The sequence below is a fragment of the Ammospiza caudacuta genome, chromosome 11, assembly GCF_027887145.1.
Source record: "Ammospiza caudacuta isolate bAmmCau1 chromosome 11, bAmmCau1.pri, whole genome shotgun sequence".
NCBI lineage: Eukaryota > Metazoa > Chordata > Aves > Passeriformes > Passerellidae > Ammospiza > Ammospiza caudacuta.
In genome coordinates, this window is record NC_080603.1 from 23327140 (window position 1) to 23347954 (window position 20815).

Consider the following 20815-nt stretch of genomic DNA (forward strand, 5'->3'; position numbering starts at 1 on the left):
AAAAGCACTGTGGAGAGTAATTTGTTTGATTCAGGTGTTTTCAGGCTCTGGGCCTTGTATTTAATTACATGTGCTTAGCAGGCATTTATCCTCATGCTACAAACATTTATTCATACTGTAAAGGTTGGTTCTGACAGCCTACCTTTTTGAGGGAAAAAGTCAATTATACTTCTTAGAAAGTTCATGAATACAACCACACACATGCACAAGTTTGCTGCATGGTCTGTACATATTTTCTTGAACTGATTTATGAACTGCAGAAGTTTGACTGCTCTTAACTGCTTCTCTTTCTCAGAGGACATAAAGAAAACTATAAAGTGAGGAGAAGAAAAACCCAAATTCTCTGCTAAGACACAGGTATGATGGAGAAAGCTTCTTTTAGTTCCCTGAATACTACACGTAGGAAAAAAGTGCCAGGATAAACACATTTCAGATTGAAAGTTACAGACTTCTCTGAGACTAAAGATAAAATACTTACAGTATGGAGTTTCAGCTCTGAGCTTCTTGGCTATAGCAGAACATCAGCTTATTTTGGCTGCTAGCTACCTTCATTTCTTATCCTTTGGCCAACCATAGGCTAACAGTATGAAAAAACCCTCTCATTGCTGTCCCAGCAGCGACCTCAAACCCAAACCAGATGAGTCCCAAAGGCACAAAATTTTAAAAAAGAAAAAAAATAAGTAAAATATATGACCTTCCACACAGACTCATCTCTGAGCTACATTATAAGCATAAAGTAGCTGAAAGATACCGAACTGGGAGGAACAATACACAATACTTCTGGGGCAGCAGAGTTTCTGCCACAGCAGGGTCCCAATACAACCACAAATCACAACAGCTTTGAAATTAACGAGAGGGAACCGCAGAAGTGCTGAAGATTAAGAGAAAAGCACTAACAGACCGCTTCTGTGCGAGACCCGGAATGACCCCGGGAATTCGGCCAAGAATCATTTTCTTACTGGTAGCACCGGCAGCGACGGCTGAGAAAGACACACGGGCCGCAGGTGAACGGGGCAAGAGGAGCAAGATGCTTCCACTCAGGAGGAGCCCTCGGCCATTCCTGAGGTTCACGGAAGCCATGCCTTTATCTGGATTCCCAGCCAAGCACACATTGTGTCACCCGTGTCCAGACCGGCCGCTCCCCATCAGAACAAAGCGCAGACCCGGACAGGCACTGCCAGGCCTGGCACTCCCAAACTCTTTTAAAGCAAGCTCTGCTGCTACAAAAAAAAAAAAAAAAAAAAAAAAAAAAAAAAAAAAAAAAAAAAAAAAGGTTGAGAAATAGTGGTCTACGCTTAAAAAATCTGTGGAAGTTTGAAATGCCATTACCCAGCACATTGTTAAACTCGAGTTAGACTGGTTTGGCACCTTTCAGGAACGTACTGTGTTCTGCAGGGTAAGCGGTTAAGGGATACAGCAGCTGTGGTTAGGGCACAGGTAACTGGGATATGTGAATCCTGTTCTCACAGACCCAGCACGGAGTCCGAATAGAAAACAAAAAAAATCCACAATGAAAAACACCAACAAGGAACTCTAATCTCCACATATCTTAGTTTCCCCCCCCCCACCCTGTGATGGGGTAACTACCCCTTTAAGGCCAGTACTTTTATACACTCAAAGGACACAAAGAAATGCAAATGAAATACAAAATTACTAATATGGAGAGAAGCAGGCTTGCCCCGCGCCTTCTATTCTACAAATATAGATGGGATAAATGGTTCGTTACATTTAACTCCAAGCCGCACTACCTCCGCCAAAACCTTATTTAAATAGAACATTTCTGAGAACCGGGAAGGGGGGGATGCAGCTGTGGTCTTAACCTAAGAGAGGTTAAGCTTTTAAAAAGGGTTGTTCTTTTTTACTCCGTCTGCTGGTCGCATGCCATTTTAAAAAGGTGTCTGGCAAGCAAAAATAAAAAGTTTCCAGGGCTTTCCTTCCCCAAGCCGCCTCTGCCAGGAGCCCGGCGGGGAGGACGGGGCCAAGAGAAGACGGTCGCGCCTTTCTCCACCTTTTTCTCCAACATGCCCTCTGGATCCCGACGTTCTGGAGGCGGAGGAGCCCCCGGTTCCTCCACCTGCCCGCAGCCCCGGCCGGGCAGGGGGCTGCGGAGCGGGGCGCGGCTCGGGGGTGCCGCGGGCGGGCGCCCCGCACACACCGCGGTGCCCGCGGCCCCCGCCGGCACCGACCGCTCCCGCACTTCTCCTCCGGGAGCCGCAGCGGGCGGGGAGGGCGGTGGCGATGACAGCGGCCGGGCCGGCCGCCCCCAGGGACAGCCGGGCGGTGCTGGAGCGCCCGTCCCGCCGCCAGCCCCGAGCGCGGCCGCTCCCGCCCGCCCGCCGGGCGCTCCCCGCGGCGGACGGAGCCGGCGGGGCGGGCAGAGAAACTTTCCACCGAGTGCGGCCGCGTCCCGCCGCCGAACAAAAGAGCCGGGACCCGGAGAGGCGCCGCGGGGCGGGGGACGCAGCTGCCCGGCGCTCGGAGCGCGGCGGAGCCGCGGGTCTCCCCGCCCGGCACCCGTTCGCCCGCAGCGCCGCCGCGTCCTTACCTGCGGGAGGGCGGTGTGGGGCGGCGAGTCCCGGTTAGCTGGAGCGAGTGCCGGGAGGGCTCGGCGGGGATTCCGCCATGTCAGTGATGTCGGCACCACATGGGGCCCCGGCCGGCCCACGCTACCGCGCACTCTGGAGTAGCGGCTCCCGCCGAAAAGGCGGCCGAGGCGGGCGTGGGACGCCGGCCAGCCCCGCTGCCGCCCCGCCCCGCGCCGCCGGGGCGGGCGCTCCGTGAGGGGCGGGCACGGGGCGGGCACGGCGCCCGGCCCCTTCGGCCCCTTCGGCCCCAGCCGCTCCGGTTCCCGTTCCGCCTCGTCCGCCCGCCGCGATCCGCTCGTCGTTCCTTGGAACCGCGGAATAATAGAGTTAGAGAATCGTCAGGGTTGAAGATGAGCCGGTCCAGCCGCCCGGCCAGCAGCACCGCTATAACCCCTGAACAGCATCGCCCAGCGGCCGGTCCGAACGCCTCTTTAACACCTCCAGCGGTAGTGACTCCACCTCCATCCGTTTCAGTGTCTGACCACCCTAAAAGTAAAACATTTGTTTCTAATGTTTAATCTGAATCTCCCCTATCTCAGTTTAAGGCTGTTTTCCTCTCACTGCAGATGCGGGAGAAAAGAGCATCCCTCGGCTAGCTACAATCTCCTTTCAGGGACTTGTAGAGAGGGATGAGCTCTCACCCGACCCTCTTCTCCATATTAAACAAGCCCTCCCCCGGCTATTCTTTATAAGATATGTTTTGTATACCCTTCACTTACTGCCAGATATCATCCTTAGATCACACATCACCCATGGAGCCTCCTGTCCACCCAGCCCTAGCAGGGGTGTGTGGTTATGATGGATGTTGGAAACTTGTCACCAAAATGCCATTTCTGACAGGGTAGCCCTTTGCCCAAGCAGCTCCAGGATGAGATCAGTGCACGTCCCCATCCATGTCTGTGTCCTCCCCTTGGTGCCTGCTGCAGGTTGCTGCAATGCCAAGGCCTGTGCTCCCATCAGTGTGGTCATTCCTACATTTCCATCAGCTGGGAGCCAGGAGGAAAAGCTCTAGGCAATGTTTTCAGGGCTAAAGAAATGCTCTGACTTATTAAATTGTGCAGCCCTAAGGAAGAGTTTATGCCCTGGCTCTGGAAGAGAGCCCCGAGGAGGGACGGTGGTGGTCATTCACCTCCCAGCACTGCATCCAGGCCATGGGGGAATCATGACTGGAGCTGTAATCTGGTTACAGGAAAAGCTTAAAATAGGACTTGGCCTTTCCCCCACCACAGATCACAGCCATGCTATGAAGGGTCTTTTGATTTAACCGTGGTCCTTGGGGAAGCCAACCTTCCTCTGCAGGAGCTCATTGCCCACACGTCCTGTGCTCTGCCTTCTCTCCATCACTATATTCTTCACTGTTACTTTTCCCAACAATTTTTATCAATGATTGATCCGCTTTATCCACCAGAGCAAGGTTTCCTTTCAAAAACTGAAAAACCCTCAGGAGTCTGAGGCAGCCCAGGTGTATCTTCTTCAGCTTCCATTAAAATATCAACACAAACATTTTTCCCATAGGACTCCTTGATGTTCTGCTTCTTGCTGAAACACACACTAAAGAAAAATCAGTTTGGCATCAAGGCTGAGTAAAAGCATCATGGCCACATAGGCTGGGTTTTGGGCTTTTTTTGTACATGACTAAAACCCAGAAAAATGAAAATAAAGTTATCTGAAATAGATAATTCCTACGAAAATAACAAATAGGCAATTTTCCCATGGGAAAGATTTTTCATTGTGGAATGGTCAGCCAGCACTAAGTATTGTTCGTTGTTAATTGCAAAAACTTTTGTAATGCATAAAATCTAAAAGTAGAAAAATGTTTTGTTTTATTATTGACCCAAAACATGCGAAGTTTTTGATGGTCCTGGATAGAGTTACAGACCAGATGAGATTAATTATTTACTGGGGTGGTAAAGACTTTACTTGGTCTCATAGACAGTTTTGGGGGGAAAAAAAAGAGAGAGAGAAGGGACAGTGAAGGCATTGGTTTGGAAGGGAAAAAAAATCACTGACACAACTTGGAAAAGGATGAAAAAAAGATAAAATTTAAATTGAAGAGTAAATAAACCTGGAGAAAGCAAAATTAAGAGAAATAAAAAGAGGAAAGAAATGGAACCATAGGGCTGATTTATAGCTTTTCTATCTATCTAAAAGTCTGGTCCATATCCAGAAACTCAGAACAGGGTCCTCAGGAACGGGGACATTTCCAGTCTCACCTGAAACTGCAGAAGGGCAGACTCACAAAAACTAGAGCAGGGTCAGCCTGGACCTGGAGCAAATGTTGCCTTCTCCTTGGAGCTCCTTCTGTTCATCCCCACAGCCCTGATGAACTGAAGAGCAGATGGATAACAGCAACAATAAAGTGATTCAATGGAGCCAGGGCATGGCTCAGGAACCAAGGGCAGGGGAGAGTGAAGCAAAGATTGCTTTCCATCAGAGAGTTCCTACATAAATAACAGATAAAACTATTTCTTTAACAGCTTACTCCCTGAGCCAGCTCATCTAGGAAGAGCATTAATCAGACCAAGAGGAAATGTCTCTTGCCACTGAAAAAGGAAAAGGATTAGGTTAAGTGATGACACAGCAGGGACAGACAAGCCACACTGGAGAAAATGACTGACATCAACTATCATCCAAATAAATACAGACCAAAGTTATGAACTAATTTTTCTGTTTTGATGAGTCTGGGTTTTTTTTTTTTTGTTTTTTTTTTTTCAATAGCACACATATTTATCTTTTATCACAGTGAGATCTTTCTGTTTACTCAGGAAGCAAGTGGCAATGGTACATCTTTTCCATCTCTCTTCCCTCATGTGCTGTTGCAGAGGAGCAGGGTGCAGGGGCTGAGCTCTGTCCTTTGGTCTTTCTGTTGGATCCTTGTCCCCATGACAGTCACACAGATGCAGCAGGAGCAGACGGAACCCCCAGCTCCTTTCAGGCTGGAATTGTTTAGCCATCACACAGTAACAATTTTGGCTGGCACTGTTGACAGAGGCTGGATCCAAACCAGTTCCAAATCCTGTATTCTGCCATCATCTCCATCAGCCATTCCCTCCTATTCTGTGGCAAAACCCAGAGAGGGGCCCATGTCTCTGTACAATTGGGATGTGGCCTTGGAGGTCAGACATCATTGCCAAGGCTGTGAAGACGGTCTTTATTCTCTCAGGATACTTCCCCTCACATTTCTGATGGGATTTGAGTTTAACTGTGACTATTCCCCCAGGCAGCATCTTCTGAATTCTGGAGGGCAGGCAGGCAGAGATATTGGCATTGGTGCTGTTTGACAGCACACAGAGCATGCTTTGATTGATTTATTTGCAGAATTCTGTGTTGGTTTTTACCTGGGATATACTGCCCTCAGTCAGTTTTAACCCTGAATAGCACCAGCACAGAGTGTGGATGGTTCCACCCAAACCCTGGATGGACTGTGGCCCCAGGAGTTTTCTCTCCATGTGCATTATCACACCTCTGAGCAGCTGTGGGGTGAGCACTCAGGACTCAGTGTCCTAACAGTTCACATTCATCCATAGCAACAGCTCCAGGTTCACACTTCTTTTTTTCTTTTTCTTTTTTTTCTTTTTTTTATTTTTTTCCCAGCAGCAACTTGGATGAAGAAAGACAGAAGAACTCAGCAAAATTGTCTTTGGTGACCCCTCAGGCTGAGAACGTGGCCCTGAAGCATCCTTTACTTGGACCTCACCCTGCCACTTGAGAGGTGGGACTGGCAGGATGCTCAAAGCACACGTGGAAGATCCCCTCACAAAAAGACCCAGAACAAAATGATGTCTCACCTCTCCTCCCTCCCCCCCCTCCTTGTGGTGACATAATTTACTCCTCTCACAGAATAAAGAGAAGGCCATATAATCTGTTCTTGTTTTAAAATGCTTTTCTGTCAGTATGCCTCACAAAGGGATAAAGTTAGTGCAACTTAAACAATTGAGTACTCAAAATCACACAGTACTCAAAATCACACTGTACAATCTGGTCATGGTAGTTTTTTCTCACTCTTTTATGTGACCCAATAAAAAAGGAAAGCTAAAGGCAAATTAGATTGTACAGATTAAAACAGGATAATTTCCTTCAGTCCTTACAAAGCTTTATTTTCAATATAGAGCCTGTGGAGACTGGCACATGCAAGAAAAAATCTGGGTAAGTGTATGTAGTTTATAATGGTCACTTTTACTGCAGGGAATCCAAAATTCTGCAGGACAGTCTTTCTAAATAAGTAGGGCATGTAAACATTAGAATGAACCAGGATTTCTGTCTGTACCTCTCTATTTGGAGGAAATGAATGCCAGTTATTCACTCAGCATATATTCACAGGTTTGCATTAATGAACTGACTGAGTTTGTACTCATGCTATTAATTAGCAGATTTTTTCCCTTTTTAGGATAACATGGGTCAGGATTTCTCATGCTCAATAATATGTGAAGAAATTAAGCCCCAAAAATCTTATTGTTAAGAAAAGATCAAAGAAGTAACCTCTGTATGATTCTGAAATAAAATTCCTCTGCCTCTTCTGTTAGTGCAGTGCATGGTAACTTTGCACTGCATATCAGTGTGATAAAATCAATTACTCATTGGACGTCATTTTATTACATTTAATGGAAAAGTCTTTAATTTGGCCTTTGAATCTCACAAAGACTTTACCAAGCAATAAATACAGATACTACTAAGCAACAAATATGTCCAGTCAAACTCTACTAGAAGTCACAAAAATCAGTGAACTTCACCAGCAGCTAGAAGAGGCTCTCCAAAGACCCACGCCATTACTGGAAAGACATGATTTCTGACACCCTAGACGTTATTGTTAGTCAGGGATATTATTCTCTAAGCTGTTTCTTAATCTTTAGAAAGGCATTATGGAAAGAAAAGGTTCCTGCTGCCCTCTCTTCCATGAGAAGCACCATTGTCTTGACAATTTGTCTGTTTGCAAGCTGAGGCCTTACACAGGGCATTTTTTACATTTTTTCGTCTACGTTGGTTTTATAAGTTTAAATAAGTTCCTGTCTGCTAAGAGCTTCCAAAGAGGGTTGGCACTACACCAATTCAAGAAGCTTGCCGTGAAGATTACACACCAGTGGTGCTTATTCAAAACAATAACTTCTGACCACTGCACCAGAAGAAAATACTCTTATTTATTGTCTCGTAATCATGCATCTCTGCAGTGCTAGTTCCATTTTTGCCAACAAGAAGGATGTTCCTTTTGATATTTTGCAAATATTTCAGCTAAATCTCCTTAACACTGTGCAGCTCTTTGGCTCGTTAGGTTTGCTTGGGGTTTGTTTTGTTGAAAGCTCTTGTTTCAGTTCAGGCTCTAAAGAAAACAAAGCAGTATTGCTGGCATTGTTAAATCCAAAAGTAGGGCCATGGAAAAAAAAAAAAAATGTTCTTCTTGGAAGAGTTTGGAGATTGGCATTCATGAAACAGCTGGAGATGAAACATAGAGCACTAATCCTGTCCAGTTGCTCCTGGTCATGTTGCACATTCAGGAAATTCATAATTAGGTGGTTGTACCCCCAGTGTTTCCCCTGCAGCAGTCTTTACAACCAGCAGTTTATCTTCTTGTCACTGGAAAAAAAAAACCAACAACAAAACCCACAACTACAAAGAAAGAAGAGGGGGAGAAAATACGAGAAGGAATGACTTGAAATATGCTTAATAGCTTCTTCTCCCTGTAAAAAAAGAATAAATCAGATGTTGTCATTTCTGCACATACCAGCAAACTTCTGCTGATCCACTGCCCTTTTCTATCACAGTAGTTTTCCTCTGTGCTATATATCCTTCCTTTTCACAGTATTTATTTTTCCAGTTAATTTTTTCTTTTCCCTTTCCAGTCATGCACCCTTGTAAAGGGCAGCCACACCTGAACAATTTAGAAATAAATGCTTTAATAAGCAAACATTTATTTTTCTTGCTGAGTGGAAGCACCAGACATGGGGGCTTTTTTCCTAGCTCCCACCAAGGTTTCTAGTGAATTCCTAAGTAGTTTCTGCTCTTTAGTTTGATTTCTTTAGTGGTATCATGAAAGCATTTTGCCACACACTGGGAATCTTCATACTACATGCTACAAATGGCATTTTGTCCAAAATTCATCTTCATTTTAAATCAGTCAAGGTACTACCTGAAGGATTTTTCTTCTTTTCATAGCTTAAGATGTTTTTGCTAGGCCATACCAAAACACTTATATTCTAGACATAATAATGTATCTTTTAAGTCCAACAGCTTTATTTACTGTTAACTACACACATGTGCAGTACAGAGATTTTTGTGTACAGGGCAATCCATGAGAAATGTTGCCAACTTTGGAATTAAACTGTTAACAGTGACTCAGCAGGTTTTGCTCTGCAATGGCAAAGCGTTCAATATAAGCTTTTTAAACAATCACAGTTACTGATTTTTCCCCAAGGTAACTCAAAAGTAGGCTGCCCAGATAACACTTCCAGCTAAAGTTCAGGAGTTTCTGTGCCTGTGATTAGGAAGCTACGCCGGTGGCTCACAAGTCTGGCTCTTCAGAGATAAAAAAGCCCACAGCAATTTCATAATGCCTACAGTGAATGCACAAATAACTTTAAAACAACAGGAGTCATAAGCCCCTCTGGTGCTGGCAGTTCCAGCCCCTGGATCACGGGATGACCATAAATCCCAGGGAGAGGAGAGGGAAGAGCCAGCCCAGCCTTGCTCCCAACACTTCTTATCCAGGGGAGCCTTGGCCACATTGCTGCACTTGTGGTTTCCTCCTTTCAGAATTCTGCTAAGTGTGTTTTTAGTCATAAAAGCAGCAAAAATAAACTTAACAATGCCTTTTTTCCTGTCTAGCCATCAGGGAGCATCTCCAAGTGCCTGGCTGGCAGTGTGGAAGCAGAAGGCTCAGTGCTTTTGGGTGGAGATGCCCAGTCATGCCCATTCCAAAACAGAATGGAAGTAAGACAGACTCTTCAAAAGCTCCATGTATCTTCAATAAACCAAGAATCTTTATACCAGGTGTAAGGTCCCTATGAAAAAAATATCACCAACTTCAAGTGCATTATCTGAAAAAAGAAAAACAAGCCCACTGAACGATTTAAGAGTTTCACATCAGATTCCTTTTCATCAATGACTTTTCCAAGAGCTTCCCCAGAGCTGCATGGAAATACATCAAGTGTTACTTTGAAAAGCAGTCACGTTTTGAAAATTATTTACCAAGCTTCTAACTTTTCCAGACTTCAAAGGTGATGCCTGAGATTGTTTATCATCATGAAATAGATACATTACTGAGTCTGGAATATAAACGTTTTGGTACGGCCTTGGAAAAACCTCCTCAGCTAACCCTGCCTCAGGCTAGAATGATTTAAAAAATAATACATATTTTACAATTCTATTACTTTTTTATCTACAATAAATAGCCAGGCTTACCCTCTCCATCATGCCCTGTCACATACATTATCACACCTAAATTCTGTACAATTTAAACTTTTTTTTTTTAATAGCAAAGTTAAGATCTAGCAACATGCCCTAAAAATCAACAAAACCTGGAATCATTTTTTTATTAAGGGAGGAGCAACTGCAACAAAGGAAGTAATACAGGCTGTGTGCTGTGTCAGCTCCTGCTTTCCTGTGTGCACACCAGCAGATCACAGCTGTGATACACAGGGATGTGAAGTGGTGTCTGCATCAGTCCCGAGCCATTCCACAGCTGAGAAGTCAAACATGAACTTAAATCTCACTTGAAAGCTGACCACAGAGCTGATACAGGGATGGAAGACTGATTGTAGCCTGTTAAAATAAGGAGAAAAAAAAAAAAAAAAAAAAAGGAAGAGAAGAAAAACCCAAACAGTGGATTCTTGACATGTTTCTGCTGCTGTTTTTCTTAAGTCTCAAAGATTCATGTGATTTAAACAAATCTAGAAGGGATGGGAAAACAAAAATAATAATTTCCATTACCCACACAATGATTGTGTGAGGCTTAATTAATGGGCATTTGTAAATATGCTTTGTGATTTCTGAAAGAAAGTTGTTACGAAGGAAAGGTGACATAAAAATGCCATTTATAATATAAATCTTATTCCATATACAATAAAGAGAAATATAATAGACATTTTAGAAGGATTGACAAAGTTCACATACACATATTTCGGATGTTTCTTATTCCTCTCCCCCCACACTACTTCAGCTTTAAAAATGTGTCACAAAATAAGGAGCGAGGTCACACTCTTCACCAGCTCCTCACCACAGAGCCTGCAGTTCTGTTTCCCTGAGCTAAACCCTGTGAGATTTGCAGGGCTGGTTCCCAGTGCCCAGAGCCAGTCTCCATTGGGGCAGGGCACACCAGCCCCCCTCTCATCCCTGACCCCAGCCCAGCTCTGCTCCTCGGTGCAGCCAGCAGCACTGCAGCACCTGGGCTGCAGACCCTTGGGATGCCTTCAGCAGTCCATTTGCTGTTCACTGGGTCCATTTTTACTACCAACGCTGTTTTACTGTCCCAAATTCACAAATATCCTCAGGGCCTCACAGTCTGCCCGTGGTTTTTGTAATTTCTCTGGTCTCTCTCAGCTCTGCTTGCCGGGATGAGGATGGCAAAGGGCGCAGATGCCCAAGGAGCCCTGGTCTCCCTCAGCTCTTCTCAGTCCCAGTTGCAAGGCCATGGTTACATGAGCGAACAAACTGCATCTGTGTAGCTCCAAATTTGTTCTCAGCACATTTCTCCTGGAGCAGGCACGTCTGTTGAACTTGTCAGAGTGCATGGTGCAGTTCGTGTCGCCTCTGTGCTCGCCCCACATCTGCCCTGAGCTTCAACCTACAGCTGGGGTGGCAGTGAGGCACTGGTCTGGCATACAGCTTGGCTGTTCAGGGTTAATCCATCAGAATTTTTAACATAAACTGGAACTGGCAGAGAGTTCAGACCATGTAAATACTTGATCTCATATGGCAGCCCTTTTTAATCCTGGCCTGTCCAAAAAATAAATGTATTCTGTTGTCACACCACTCCCTTCATCCTTTGGTGTTTTGGTTCTTCTGTAACTATAAAATAGGGTTCCCAGCATATCTATAATGGGATTCATATAAATTCATCATGAAAGCGTGCACCTACTTGGGAGCAATGCTGAATTGATATTGAACATTTCTTCTGAATGGCACTAAAATCCTCAGAGATTAAACTGAAAATGCATCAATCCTTCAGAGTGCTGGGGGCATGTATTTATATTTAACTTAATCCTGAGATTAACATATTCAAAACAGACTTGGTAGTTCATTATGAGAGAGCTATAAAAGTACTCTGAAGTATTCAGAATAATCGAGTGAGCACATGCAGTATCAAGGGCCAGGATGGAGTTATTTGGAAAAAGCATAGTCCTGGCACAAAGAACATCCAGCAATGACCAGAATGCTAATTTCAACAAATGCTCAAGAGATGCCCCTATCTTACTCTGCATTTCTTGCATAATGCTGCATATGGAAAGAGAGAAAAAGAGCTATGATTCTATTCTTGTTAGGGAAAGACTGGAGCTTCAGAGAATTTTTAAGTTTTAGTAACTCATCTTTTACAAGCTTGAACTTGACCCTGGAAACTGCTCAGTTCCGTTCATCAGTTGACTTTGTGACTCCATCTTAGTAACAAAAAAAAGACACCTGAGTACTTTAAATACCATTTACTGAATCTAAAAAGAGTAAACTCTTGCAATCTGTAAATTATGCAACCAACACTTAAACTTAGATGTGTTAATCAGGGAAAGGAGGAAACACAGTTAAAGTGAACTGAGAGAAGTGCTACATATTCAATAGCCAAAAGATAATGCTAAAGAAGGTGAAAACAAGACCCTTTTTTTGGTTTTGTGATAGGTCAATCCAGCGAGCAAGTGTCTTTTCACTTGGGACACAGGTTATGAGAATGAAAGCTAAGCAAGTGAGCAGAAAAAAATTTAGGTAAACTTTTGTATAAGCCTCTTAACACCTGATTGCTTTTGAATACTAACAGACAGTATAAGTGGGATGTCTTTGAAGGGGCTGTATTGCAATCACCTACAGCTAAAAACAAGAGACCATATGATGTCCAGAACACACAGCATGTGGGAAAACCTTGACAGGCCAGGGAACAGTAGACAAATGGGGTTTGAAATCTGGGATGAAACAAAGTGATCTTTTGCCATCTCCTGATTAATTACCTGGGCAGAAACAAGCTGCTCAATAAGATTTATTTGGGTGTAAGATGCAAACCTAAATTTATGCTGCTTAATTCAAAGGCAAAGGTGAAATCTGGGTTAAACCTGTGCTATCCCTGCGTTGTTCAGAACAGAGACTGGATTAGGCTGAGCTTTGCTCCCCAAACCATGGCTCCAGCTCCAAGGTTGTGATGCAAAGTCTTGGGCAGGGATTTAGGCTTGAGCTATTGCTGCCCCTCACTGCTGGCTGGTACCTCTGTGCTCTGCCCTCTGCATCCTGCTGGCCCTCCTGGGGTTGCATCAATGCTGCCACTCAGGTCAGGATATTGATCTGGCTGTGAGCCAGCATTCCTAAATGGTTTGGGTTTATATTTGCTGTTCAAACCAGGTATCTCCATGGTTGGTTTCCAGCAGCACCAAAGGCAGGGGCGTGGGCTGCAGCACAGAGGCAGGCATGGCTGTAAGAGGAGGACAGATACTTATTAAGCCAGCATTACTGCCAGGCACATGCAGCAACACGACTTGGAAGCAGATCTCGTCCAGGCACGTCTCATACCAAATTCCACCAACAGGAGACAATTCCCCTTCAGTTCATGTGGAAGGGGCTTGTGGTTTAGCATAGGAAAAGCTCCATTATTTCCTCTCTTGCCAAATATTTCTGAGCAGCTACAGTGTTCACCCCATTGACAGGTGTGAAACTCTACCTGGTCACTAATCCCTTACCTGCTCCCACAGATAATTAACTGCTCAGCATAAGTGTAGCCTGCAGCATTTTCTGTTGGGAGGAAGCCCAGGTGCTGCAGAGTGAGGATCCACACTTGCTGCAATGCCAGGGTTACATTACATTACCAATCTCCACACACCCTGAGTCATGTGTCTGCTGCCTCAGTTCCTCCTTTTTGCTTCCCCGGTGAGCTCATGCCTGCACTCACATGCACAAGTGCACAAACCACACTCTGGGGTTCAGGAAGGCTTCTTGCATTCAGAGTCATGCAGCCCAAATTACACCTAAAGGAGCTTTCTAGGGCTTAAGCACTTCTGGATGCTTAATAAAACACTGAGCTGAGGATCTCAGTGAAGTCTGAGTGAATCCCAGTTCATTGCTGTCAGCCAGCCAGTTCTCATCTCCTGCTCTGCAAGTTTAGCACTACTGTCTCTTGCCACTGGGCTCTTGCTATCATGATCCTTATAACAAGGTCTTTTTAGGCTATGTAAAAAAATATTTTCTTTCCACTGCTGTTTCAGGAACATTCATTTGCATTTGCTTGCTTTTTCTGCACGCTGACATGCAAATGCCCAGAACACCTGAACAGATCTCCATTCAGAATTGCTCATGTTAGTGTCTAAGAAGGAGCTGAGCACCCTTCATTTTGTGAACAGCTCTCTTTCTTCAAGTAAAGCTGTAATTATTGCCTTATCAGGATAAATCCTCTGCAGGTGAAGACTTTCAGAACTCAAAACATCTGAAAAAATTAATTCAGCAGCTTCTCTGAATATCCCAAATTCTTCAGAAAAAGTGAAGATGAAGAAAACCCACTGAGAACAGACAACACCATTGAAAGGAAACCTGTGTGGAATAGTGGAAGCGTTTGGAAGGGAGAGTTCCCCAGGGTAAAATGTTACTTAGCTGCAGGACAGTCTGAAATGATCTGCCTGTGCTTAAACTCCAGATTCAGCTCACCCAGACACGTTTGCAGCCAGCATCAGCCAGAGCCAGCATACTGGCTTCTCAGGAACCATTATTCTTTTCTTGCCTTTTGTTTTTGGAACTACTTCAGAATTAGCTGTGTACTCAGACCTAAAGTCATAAATGATGCCAGTAAAAAGGAACAAACCTTATTTCTCCAATGCACACACCTGTGGGTGCTATTTCCCTCTGGGAATTGCCCTAATACAAGTTTTCCCTAACGTCCAGTCCCAGGTTATTGTTTATGTGTTTCAGTAGTTTCAGGAGGGTAGAATGTGGCTACGTAAATTTTCTGTACATTGGAAGAAAGCACAGAAAGAAAAAGGTTTTCATTTTCCTCAGATGGTATTGGTGCTAGTAGCAGACTGATTCATATTTTATTTCTTCTTTGGGACCTGTGGATTTTCTTTAACTTCTTCCTTGCACACCTAAACTCCTTCCTGGTGCACATGGGTTTTCTGAGGACATTCATCCCAGCTGGAGGATGAATTGTGACAGGTCAGTGTTTTGGAAGGGCCATTCAAGGCATCCCTTGGGGCTGCCAGACAGACACAGTGTGCAGGCTCAGCTCACCACCTCTCCTGGTGTTTGGAGCAGGAGTGAAGCCAGGACAGTGACAGTGATGAAGAGGATGTGATCCCTCTGAGTTCTCAAACAAGGGGTGTGTTTATCAACCTGACATGACCTCCTTTGGTGGGCAGGAGTCAGTAAGGTTAGTTTTGAAGGTAGAGAGGTGGGGTGAAACTGAGTCTCTCTTTTGGTTTTATTGTATGGAATGAGAGGCAGAAACATTGCTGGAAGTGAGTTTTTGTCACTGCTCCAGAGGGTGGTTTGACAGATATTTCTTAGAGAACAGAGACATCCTCCATACACCTCCCTCCTCCTCTCATTTGCAGCTTTTCTGACCCCTGAGGGTTTCTCACAATTCAAGAACCAAAGAGAAAAAAAAAAAAAAAAAAAGAGGGACATAAAGCCTGGATTTTAACACTTCCTTCCAAACTCTTCTGGCTGGGTTAATTTTGCTGCTGTTCAGTTTACTGTGGTATTTTCTTTCAAGTTTCATGGACCCTAAAGGCCTCTTCACCTGTGATATTACTGAGACTCTTTCTTCTCAGGAGTGTGTCTATCCAGTGCAATCATCTTTGATTGTATTTCACCTACTACAAGAAGTAACACACCCAAATCATTGGTGGTGTTTAGACTCCCACTGACTTGTTTGGGTGTCCCAATTCAAGAAAAATGTGCAAAAAGCAAAGACAGCTTTAGCTTAGTTCCTCTTGACCTTCCCTTATCTGTAGACAGAGACATGGGTCCATAAACTCAGTGTTTAGTTAAACCATAACTGCTGGTACTGTTAAGTTGGTAATGAGGAAAATGAAGCAGAGATCAAAAGATTCCCTTTCTTGGGGATTTAATTTTCTTCCTCATCTTTGCACTTTGGTCATAAACACTGCCATTCCCCCTCTGCCCTCCTGCTCCACACACTGAAGATTAAGTTGGGAAATATTTTCAGAAAAGACATGAGTATACAGAAGGGAGTATTAGACTGTGACCTTATAGCTGCTTTTGAAGTTTTTGAAAGTTACATGGCAAAAGATCCCAGCATTTCCAAATTCTCAGAAATAAAAAAGATTCACAGATTGCTCTTCATTAATTTAAGTGTACTAACTAATTGGGCACATGTATGCTCATTCCCTTTCTCTCATGCATGCACACACAGAGCAAAGCCAACACATATATTCCAAGATGCCTGAAACAAATAATGGAGCCACAGTATTGCCTAAATCGCTACTGGCACGGGAAGAAAAGTAAACAGCAAAACAGGAAAAGGAAGGCTAAAACTAGATTAAACAGATTGCTGCATTCAAGAGTGTGCAGTCAGCTGGGAACTTCATGAAAAAAAAAAAACCTAGTTGAAAGGAAAAGTAAAATAACATACAGTCCTCTCTTGTATTTGTGAAAATCCCTCACCAGCTGTGCGGTGAAATGCCCTTAAACTAGCATGCAGTATAAATCTGGGATGTACAGAATTAACCTTTCATTTACGAAGGTAAGCAAAATATCAGGTTATTCCTCATCACTGGAATTCAAATTAGGCCCAGATTGTTCAACAGGAGCTGGAAGATGACAGGGGTAGAGAAAAGGAGGTTCTTTGTCTCAGTTACAGGAGAAAAAAGAAGTAATGTCTCAAGATAAAGACATGTTACCAATGGAAATTCATGCTGCATACATGTAACACAATGTGGTTTCAATTATCTGGAAGAGGAGGTGCGCAAAAATCAAGGTAATTTAAAAACCTGACCTATCACAAAAGCCAGCAAGATCCCTCACTGTTTCTATCATTTGAAGCCAAAATCTCCTGCTGAATACTCTAGTCTTTTTTAATCCTGGTTTGGATTTGAACTTGAACCCTAGGTCCTAGAATAAATCAAAGCCACATCTTAACGTGCTCTTTCCAGACTGTTTCTGATGATAACAAATAACCTGGCTTTGCTTCTGCAATGATTTCCAAGAGCTGCAACCAGGAATTTTTGCTACTTTCCTGACTGACTGCACAGATATACCTTTCCAGGTTAGCTGGCTGAGCCAAAAAAGAAACCCTAGCCTCCTTCACCACTGTTTTAGATTTTTATATTTGGAAAGATGAAACTATTTTAGAATAAAGCCTCTGTTGGGACAGCCTATCATGTCAGTTAGGGAATACTTTTCCCTCCTGTCTGATCTTCAAGAGCAGTTAACTTGTCTGCAGTATTTCTGAGTTCTGCCGCAGCCTCATAAATGGAAAGAATTTTTTGGAGTGAAATGTGCTGCTGCCCACTGGTCAGAAGGCACAGAAAGAGACTTTTCAAGAAGTTAAGGAGAAATGCATCTGTTGCTGCTCTGGGATGAACATCTCTCAGTAACCCTAGAGACTCTTCTCACCACAGTCTAAACCCAAGATGTTCTCCTATATGCTGCCAGGGGTATTATGTTTGGGCAAGTGCTGTCTTTCTGATGGAATGTGTAGCACAGGACACTTCCTCCTTAATCACCAAGTCTTCTCAGGAAAGACCTTGCCATTGGATTAGCCCAGTCTGGGCTAGTGAATCCCACAGGGTCACCTTCATGCATTTATGACTGGAGTTTTTCAAGAGCCAGATGCCTCCCATGAACTCAGACTTGGGCAGCTGAACTTCCATTTCCAATGTTATTTCACACAGGACATTACTTTTTGTTTATCTTAACCGATGTCCTGCAGCAGCACTTGGCTAACTTGTTTCTAAAATAAGCTGCATTTCAATTTCCAAGTGATGGAGATACAGATAAAACTGTGTGGTCTCTAGTGCTTCTGGACTCCTATGGCCAACTTCTAGTGACTTATATCAGCCCAGATTCCATGGGACTGGATCATGGTTGGTTGCTGAGGTCAATGCTAGGGTGATTTGAACTGTAAATATATAAATATATAGGTCAGATCTATATCTGACCTATAACAAACAGGAGATCTGAAGTTCTAGGACAGCCAATATCTGAACCTTCATCTGTAAAGTAGTGCTTTACTTTGTCCAGTGAAGTAGAATATTTATTTCAGAAACTAAATTACAAATGTTCATGTTGTTTTTCCACCTGTATGAGCCACAGACAGCAAAAAACATTTCATGGAACTGGAAATACCCTTATCAGATTTGAAATCATGATATTATAGCAGAGGGCTTCTATATATAGAAGTAGGGCAGTGACTCTCTGGCTGTTATCATTAAATTTTATTTTATTTTTCTGAAGATTCCAGGTACTGGTACCATAGAAACAACATTAAACCACTAAAACCTCAAGATGTAATGCCCATCAGTGTCTCTCTAATATTAGATTTTAGGCTTTGTGCTCTGCTGGCAGTGCAGGGAATGGAGCCTATCTCAGCAGCTGCATCAGAGGGGGAGTTTGCAGCCTTGCCCCTTTCCCCAGCTGTTCCCTCCAGCACCTGATGGGTTTTCAGCCCCTGGTCCATGAATCCCCACCTCACTCCCGGTCCCTGAGCTGTCTAAAGATCTGAGGGTTTCCAAGGAGGGTTTTCCCCTTGTGCTGGGCCTTCAGCAGCAATCCCAGTGCCTGGTGGAATGCAGGTGGCAGACAGCAGTCTGTGATTGCTTCAAGGACTGCAAACAGAGGGAGGAAAACGCACCCAAAGAGATGAAACCCTGGTACAAATGAAATCAGAAGGAATTTAGCTGTTTACATGAATGGAGCCAGGATTACCCTTGTAGCCAAGATGATAAGAGCCTCGAGTTTATCTATACATTTACTCTTGTTTTCTGCCAGCAATAAACACAGTAAAGGGTGAGATAAAAGCTGTATCAAAGAAGCTCACTGAGCTCCAAGGGAGGTTTCTCCAGGCTTCAGGCCACAGGATTATCTTGCACATAGCTGTACCTCAGAGCCCTTGTGCAAACTCTACACACCATTGTTTATTTTGTCCTATCCCAGCTCATCAGAACCCCTGAAAACACTGAGCACATCTTCTAGGGAGTCAGAACTGCAGAGGGTAAAAGCTGCCCAATGGGAGAGCTCTCTCCAGATTCAGCTGTGTTGTACAGGACACTGCAGCTCATCTGATCTTCAGGATGAAGGTTAAGGGCTAAGGCTGTGCCCTGATTAAGGGCACAAACTATTCTGAACATGGACCCTGACAGACTGAAAGATCTGACTCATTTACTATGCCACAAGTAACACTGCCATACTCTGATGTACTGTTCCTCCATCCTTTGGCAAGGGAGAAAGGTTCCATCACAGCTTTCCTCAACGTCCTTAACACTGTGCTGCTCTAACAGAGGGATGTGATTTTGAGACATTACTGGTCACAGCTGTCTGCTCAAGAAGTGTTTGGACAATGATCTGGGGCACATGGTGTGACCCTTGGGGATGGTGATGTGCAGGGCCAGGACTTGGACTTGACGATCCTTGTGTGTCCCTTCCAACTCAGCATATTCTCTGATTCTGTGAACTCCCTGCACATGAGATAACATAAAGATGAAGCATCCATTTGCTTAAAGCTATTTCCCTTGGGATCAGCCCAACTTTAATTGCCTCCTAAAAATCATAAAGAAGTGACCATGTGACCTGGAACAAACATAGATGATTTACATTGTGATGATTATCCAAGAGAATCCTCACAAGGAGAAAGAAGACAGAGCTGAGGAAACACAAGAACATGTGCACCTTGCTGCTGTGGCCACTCAGCTCACCTGCCTGCACTCATAATGCAGTCTCATAATGCTCTTTTCCAGCCTAAATGGTTCTAAGATCACTGAGTCCACCTCTAAACCTAACCCAGCCAAACCCAAGAAGCTAAAAGGATGCCAGTTTTCCTGGTTCTCATGGATCTGACACATTGCAGGGTTCTGTCTTCCTAACACAAAGGGAAGAGACATTCACAGAGCTCTCCTACCCCACATCCTCCTGGAGACCTCTCCATGGACACAGAGCCCTGGACTTGGCCCATGTGCCAGCAGGAGCCAGCCCCATTTCCCTTCTCCTCCTCCTTGTGCTGAATAACCCCCAGCTCATACCGGGCAGCAGCAGACAAATGGAAAACTTTACCTCTTGGTTTATCCACCACCAGTAATGAAAGGTTTAATCATTGGTGTCCCGAGGTTGGCACCTGAATCTGCGCTGCAAGTTCAAGGCAGCTGCGATCAGCATCCACTCCCTGCGGTGAGCTCAGGAGCAGGAGGAGCCCAGCTGTGGAAGCAGGGTCATTTTTCAGCTCTTGCACTGTTCTTGGAGGCAGTGACTGCCCTCCCTTTTACAGCTACAAAGCCAGGCATCGGCGTGTAAATCAGCCGGCTCCTGTCTCACAGTCTGCTAGACAAACTCCCAGCAGAGGTGTGAACTTCCCCAATTAATCTTAATGAAGTGTTAACTTCAAAGCAGGGCTGAAGCCATTTCTAGGTTAACAGAACCTTACAGAAAAAAAAAAAAAAACCTCCCAGCTTGACTCGTTAAAAACAGCTCCAAGGTGAGAGGATTGGTCAAATTTGGGAGTTATTCTGGGAGCTGGAAAAAATCCCACTTCAGTGGCAGCCTTTGCTCATGCATCACTTCCATCGCAGTTGCATTGTTAGGAAACCAAAGGGTCAGGCAGCCAGACTGGAAAAACTGTACAGTGAATGCATGCTAAAAATATCACTGGAATGGAGCAGATGGAGCAAGATAAGGAGGCCTGGATGATAAAGGCTCTAAGGAACCGTGTAAGCTCTTTGAGCCAAGTGATGAACTTGATCACACTTTTTACCTTATTCAGGTCAGTGAAGTGCAGAGCAAGATTCAAATCTTGAGCCCTGATTTAATCCGTGTATTTCCATAACTCTTTACCCAGGGTTGGAGATCTTTTACCCCCAAAACAATAAAGTGGAGTCCTCAAATTAGTCTCA

At 44.3% G+C, this 20815-nt stretch overlaps 1 protein-coding gene across 1 annotated transcript in view; it reads right to left on the reverse strand.

The window, feature by feature from the left end:
• Positions 1 to 2673, reverse strand: part of FNDC3B (fibronectin type III domain containing 3B) — a 187696-nt gene extending 185023 nt beyond the window's left edge. Inside the window, exon 1 of the mRNA XM_058811847.1 lies at positions 2546 to 2673. The gene's annotated coding sequence lies outside the window, so the exon portion shown is untranslated. The remainder of the gene's footprint in view (positions 1 to 2545) is intronic.
• Positions 2674 to 20815: the final 18142 nt, after the last annotated feature.